The sequence below is a fragment of the Momordica charantia genome (genome assembly GCF_013281855.1).
Source record: "Momordica charantia cultivar OHB3-1 chromosome 9 unlocalized genomic scaffold, Mcharantia_2.0 BLBB01000009.1, whole genome shotgun sequence".
In the NCBI taxonomy this organism is placed as follows: Eukaryota; Viridiplantae; Streptophyta; class Magnoliopsida; order Cucurbitales; family Cucurbitaceae; genus Momordica; species Momordica charantia.
This window is the reverse complement of record NW_028275167.1, coordinates 13,449,566-13,456,460: the sequence shown is the minus strand read 5'-3', so window position 1 is coordinate 13,456,460 and position 6,895 is coordinate 13,449,566. Positions and strand designations below refer to the sequence as shown.

Genomic DNA, 6,895 nt, shown 5'->3' with positions numbered 1-6,895 from the left:
TGCATGGTGAATCAATACCGATTAAGAGAAACATCGAAAGTATGTCTACTAGTGCACAAGAAGAAGTTGAGGATGACGATTTTGATGACACAATAGGGATGTTTGAGGCTGCATATGATTACTTTGACGATAATCCACAAATTTTCGAGGAGCTACTAGGTGATGCGGAGAAACCATTATATCAAATTGTATGAACTTCTCCAAAATATTTGCATTGTTGAAGTTATATAATTTTAAAGTGAAATTTGGATGGAGCGATAGAAGTTTTACTGAGTTGTTGGCATTAGTTCGTGATGTGTTACCAAGTCTTAATGAAATTCCAAATTCTATGTATCAAGCAAAAAAAAACTTTGTGTACTCTTGGGATGAAGTATGAGAAGATTCATGCTTGTCGCAAGGATTGTTGCTTGTTTAGAAAAGAACTCTCGATGCAGATGAATGCCCCATTTGCGGAACATCAAGATGGAAGCTTCGTAAAGATTCAAAGGAAGCAATGAAAAATGTTTCAACCAAAGTCATGTGGTACTTCTTCCAATTCCAAGATTTGAACGAATGTTTTGAAGCAAAGAAATATCGAGTTTGTTGACTTGGCATGCCAAAACAAGAGTAAGTGATGGATATATACGACATCCAGCAGACTCAATTTCGTGGAAAGAAGTACACAAATTGTGGCCAGAGTTTGGTCTAGAGCCTAGAAACCTTCGTCTTGCTCTTTCAACAGATGAGGTCAATCCACATGGTGAACAAAATAGTAAATATAGTTGTTGGCGAGTTATGTTGGTGACGTACAATCTACCCCCGTGGTTGTGCATGAAGCGAAAATTTCTGATGTTGACTGCATTAATATCTGGTCCCAAAACAACCAGGAAATGACATAGATGTTTATTTAGCTCCATTAGTTGATAATTTGAAGAAGCTTTGGAATGATGGAGTTGAATGTTTTTGTAATGCCCCGCATTCTCTGGCTCGTTTATTTTAAGAGATAAATAGTATCTTTGGATTTTTTCCCTAAGTTGAAAACTTTAATTCTTGGATTTTCTAACTTTGAAATTCTAATTTTTGGCTAAATTAGAATTAAGTTTAATTTCTTTGGATTAAGATAATTTAAGTTCTCGACCTGTGTAGGAGATTTTTAGTTAAATTCTAATTTCACGAGTTTCAGGATTTTCCTTCGTAAATTCTACTCTTCTTTGAATTATTATTCTTGGCTATTAGAGTTTAAGTTAGCTATTTTATTTCGGGTTTCTTGTTTTGGGCCGTTAGAACTATTTGAAAATAGAATTCTAGTTTCCTCTAGCCCATGGGCTTTCCATTAGAGTTGGAAATTAGGATTTTGGGCTTTTTGGTTTAAATGCAAAATAAATAAAATAAACAAAAGAAAACCCTAGTTGGCCCTCTCTTTCCCTCTTCTTCCTCCCTCTTCCTTGTAGCCGCCCCCCCCCCCCCCCCGATTTCTTCTTCCTCTTCTTCCCCAAATCAGCCGCCGGACCGTGGGATTTCTTCTCCGGCGAAGCTGAACACGGCGGCGGTCCAACTCCGTGCAGCTCTTCGGTGACTCTCCGTGCAACGTGCGACGTGCAACAGTGGCGTTTTCCCTCGTCGGCGGCTCGAGCAGACAGCAACTCCGGCGTCGATTGGCGGTGCATCACGAGCAGCGGTGTTGAATCGCGATTCCGGCGCCATTCCACGGCTGTGCGGCGTTTCCCCTACGAATTTGCAGCAGTGTGACGTCTCCTCCACAGTCGCACGACCCACGGCGCGGTGCTCTCCGACGACCCTCCACGACCGACCGGCACGCTCCACGAACCCACAACCAGCACGTGAATCAACGCTTCGGTGACCCGTTTTGTGATTCCGAAGCGAGCAAAAGTATTCCGACGCATTTTGGCATTTACCCATACCAAATTGGAGCTCGATTCGTGATACCCATCCTTGTTCGAAGCTAGCTTTAAGTTACCCATTACTTTTCGGTGTCAAACCAGCAAGCTCGAAGCTTCTAGAACCTGGTTTCGGCAGCTCAAGCCTCCTCGGCGTCTACCCATTTCAAACCCAAGAGGTTTTACGGTGAGATAGTAGGTAACGGGTCATCTAAATTTACATTCGAAGCAAACTAAGTGTTTCTAACATGATTTCCAATCAAGTTTTGTTTGCTTTTGGATTTAGGAACCCTTCGGCGAATTTGGTAGCGTATTAGAACGTTGTTGTAAGTAGTTCTTACTTGGGGGATGTTTGTTGATTGAATATGTATGAATTGTGTGGTGCTTTCGGTGTGTTTATTATTTATTAATATGTAAGTTAACAGGTGTTATTGAGATGGTTTCGTGCTTAACTTTGCTATACATGAATATCTCATGTATTTAGGAGTTCGTTGGGCATCATTTGAGAACTTCTAGTTGTTATTGTTGGGTTGCATCCTTGTTGTTTCTTTTGTTCCTTTCCTTTTACATATTAGTAAAATATCTCGTGTCATGATTATTGGATGTGCTTTGAAAGTTGCTGCTCGGTATGGTTAGAAGTGATCAAGCTTTGATGTTTGAAAGCATGTCTTGGGATTGAAAATGCACGTGATAGTTTTATGTTATTTAGTTTATGTTTGCTTAGTTGGAAGCTATGGGATTATTTTCTTGTTTTGTACGATGAAGATCATGCTGGATAATTGTGTTTTGATTAGAAGTGTGAATGGCTTGTCGATGCATTTGAAAGATTGAAATTGGTGGCCTATCAAGTAATGAAAAGTAAGTAGCACGGGGGCGGGTGCATGCGTTGATGTTTGTTATTTGGTTGCCGATGTGCTCTTTATGATGCTTAATATTGGTTCTGATACGTGGTTGTGTAGTGTAACTCTTGTTTATGTTGTTTTGTATGTCTGGTTAGTGTTGCATGTCCGTCGGTGATAATAGTGGAAATTTTGTATTGTTGAGCTGCTGAGATCTGATGTGGAATGATGTATGTTGCATGGAATGCTCGTTAAAGTGGACTTATTGTGGAGATGTTGTTGTCTGAATTTTGCATAAGATGTTTGGCGTGTCTGATGTGTTTATTTATGTCTAGCAATGCTTATTGAATACTGATGTTGGATGATTTCTTCGAATGTTGGATATTAAATGTTTGGATGAATTGTGTTGGGCGTGTTCTTAAAAGTTTTCTGAACCGCTATGTGAAATGTATGTTATGTGAAGCATGCCATAGGGTTATTTGTTGAAGTTTTTGTGTGCTCTATGTTGTGATCAGGTTGGTTGCTGTCAAACTTTGTGTTTTTGAGATCTGTGATGCATTGAAATCATACTAGTGGTTGTGTCGGGATGGGCGTTGTGGTGATTGCTGTTATTAGAGAAGTAGTACTAAAATCTTGGTTGGAGCCTAGAAATGTTATGTGGAGTTATGAAAGTTATGAAGTGAATGGGTGAGTGTCAGGGCCTCGGGTATAAATGGTCGAGGGCTGATACATCACTAATTGGGTATCGAGGCCTCGGGTATAAATGGTCGGGGGTCGATGCGAGGAGTCTTTCGAAAGGAGAACTATTGGGGCCTTGGGTATAAATGGTCAAGGGCCAATAGATTGTAAGACATCGAGGCCTCGGGTATAAATGGTCGAGGGTCGATGCAGAGTTCAAGGCCTTGAGTATAAATGGTCAAGGGCCAATAGATGGTGAAGTCATCGGGGCCTCGGGTATAAATGGTCGAGGGCCGATGGAGCAGTGTCGGGCCTCTGGGTATAAATGGTCAGGGGCCGACTCTGGTCGAAGGAGTTAACTGTGAAAGGCTAGAGTAGCTGTGATAAACGTAGAGGTACTTGAACGTTAGGGAGACTAGAGGTTAGTACTGGAAGTTAATGTGTCCCTGATTGTGGTTGTCACTGAATTTTATAGAATGTGTCTATGTTTGAATGCATGATGTGATGAAAAGCATGACTGTGAATGTTTCATGATTTGGTTGAGCATAATGTGTGTGTTGATCCTTTAATAAGCATGACACGTTGTTCCTTGATAAGCATGTTGTTTGTGTGTGACCATGCAGATAAGGGTTGCTTACTGAGTATTGTGGTTGTACTCATCCCTCTTTTCCCCTCCAGTTTGCAGGTATCGAGCTAGCTGTTGGGACGGTGATGGCGAGGAGGAGGCTTGATCGGAAGGACCATTAGCTATGCTGTGTACAATTAATTTCTTTTAGTTAGGATAGTTGTGGCCATTTAATGTTGTAGTTGAGTTGGTAGTGGCTGGTTTTGTTTAGTTTTATTGTCTAAAGGATGTTGTAAGGTTGCCGATTCATTATTCTTTTAGAGCATTAATTTTGTTAGCCTCTTGAACTACGGGATTGTAATCTATTTAGGATATTTATGAATACATTTGTTTAAGTTGATTGTACTTGAGTTAGCTTTTGCTTCATTCCCATTCCAGATGTTAATTTTCATTTAGTGGATGGTTTATAGTTAGTAAGGTTTCCTTGAAGGGTTTGGTTAATGTGAAGTCGGTATTAAATGGTTTATCTGTATAGGATTGAGTTTCTCTTAAAACTTTAGTGTTGTTGTTCTAATTGTTCAAGCTCTCGTGAGTGTGGGAAATCAGAGTAGCGCAGTAGAAGCGTGGTAGTTTTATTGCTTAGTGTTGTTGTGAGGAAAATTCTCTTGTTTATGCGAAAATTTTAGGTAGGCTTAGTAACGGTCCCTGTTTGGAAATGGTGAAACTCCTGAGGCGTTACAGTTTTGATGCATATCAAGAACGGTGTTTCACACTCAAAGCTATTTTACTGTGGACTATTAATGATTTTCCTGGGTATGGGAATTTAGGTGGTTGTGCGGTAAAAGGATATCACGCATTTTCCAATTTGTGGGGAGAAAACTTCATCCATGTATTTGCCAAAAGGGAGGAAGATGGCGTATCTTGGGCACAGAAAATTTTTACCTCGTAATCAGCCATATAGGAAGCAGAAGAAAGTATTTAATGGTAAACAAGAATTGGGATTCGCTCCTGAACCATTAAGTGGAGCAGAAAGTCTTGCAAAAACAAGTGGACTCCAATATTCATTTGGTAAGAATGGAAAAAAGGAAGGAAAAAAGGAAAAAAATGATGGAGATCTTTCAAATAGTTATTAGAAGAAGAAGTCTATTTTTTTTTAGTTGGAGTACTGGAACCATCTTCATGTGCGGCATTGTTTAAATGTGATGCACATTGAAAAGAATGTGTGCTCAAATCTTATTTGCACATTACTTGATATTCCAGGAAAATCAAAGGATGGATTACAAGCTCGTCTAGATTTGGTCGAATTGAATATTAGATCAGATCTGACCCTTTAAGTGGGAGAGAAAATGATATTCTTACCTCCAGCATGTTATACATTATCACAGTTGGAGAAATTGAATTAGTGTAAGACACTATTAGAAACTAAAGTACCTGAAGGTTATTCATCTAACATACAGTCTCTAGTGTCGCTAGAAGAAGTGAAACTTAATAACGTCAAGTCACATGACCATCACGTTCTTATGCAACAATTGTTACCGGTGGCCATTCGTGGTATTTTACCGAAATATGTTAGATATGTCATTATTCGACTATGCTTCTTCTTCAATGCTATATGTAGCAAAACAATTGATTCGTCTAAGTTAAAAGGCTTGCAAGAAAATATAGTCGTCAGTTTATGTTTGTTAGAAAAGTATTTTCCACAGGGATTCTTCACAATAATGGTACACCTTGTGGTGCATCTTGTAAGAGAGGTGGAATTTTGTGGACCTGTGTATTTGAGGTGGATGTATCCTTTTGAACGATATATGAAAGTAATGAAGAGTTATGTAAGAAATAGAACTCGGTCGGAGGGATGCATTGGAGAATGTTATATTGTCGAAGAGGCTGTAGAGTTTTGTTTTGAATATCTATATGGAATTGATTCAATTGGGTTAAGGTCATCGATGAGAAAGAGAATTCAAACATTGATAGACCATTGTCTGTTGCTTCATATAGCAGACCAAGTAAGGATCAACTAGATCAAGCTCACCTTTATGTCCTTCAAAATGTAAATGACGTGCTTTCATACGTAGGGTATGCAAATTTCATTCTATTTCATAACTTTCTAATTAAGTGATCATCTAGATCATAACTTTGTCATTGACATATGTTATATTTGCAACGGGCAACACATTGATGTTTTGTCTAAGCTTAATCCAAGTAAGTCTAAAAATAATAAGTGGCATCAAGATTAGCATAATCGCACATTTAGTAGTTGGTTGCGAGAACGGGTAATCTTAATCTCTAACCATACAATTTAAGGTATACTTAAATGTCAGTTACTTATTTGAAATTGAATCTTAGGTTGCACTTGCTCTCGCGGTGCCGAATAACTCCATAACATTCTTTAAGATGGATTGCTCATGGGCCTCGTCCAGATGTAGCCACCTATTGTGGTTACGTGGTTAATGGTTGTTATTATCACACAAAAAGACTTGATGATAGAAGGTTCAAAATAGTGGAGTTAGTATAATGGCTAATACAATGCAAGTTTCCAGTGCTAAAGACAAGAGTCCTATCATTTCAGATATGATATTTTATGGTGTAATACAAGAAATCTGGTAGCTTGACTATCATCATTTGACAGTTATCTTATTCAAATATGATTGGGTTGAAAATAAGAATGGACTTAAAATAGATGAACTTGGTTTTACTACCATGGGCCTAAATCGTATTGGACATAAATCAAACTCATTTATCTTAGCCTGTCAAGCAAAGCAAGTGTTCTTTATGAGAGATCCTGTTAATCCTCGTTGGTCGGTGGTTTTAACATCTCCACAACGAATAGTTAAAGATGATTTCTACGAATATGAAATAGGAGATAATGTTGAAGATTGTGGTTATGGAGTTTTACCTAGCATGCCAAATATCGAGATATTTCATGAAAGCGATGAAAC

The 6,895-nt window shown here is 38.8% G+C and overlaps 1 pseudogene; it reads left to right on the top strand.

The window, feature by feature from the left end:
* Positions 1 to 365: 365 nt before the first annotated feature.
* Positions 366 to 6,407, top strand: LOC148209017 (uncharacterized; annotated as a pseudogene).
* Positions 6,408 to 6,895: the final 488 nt, after the last annotated feature.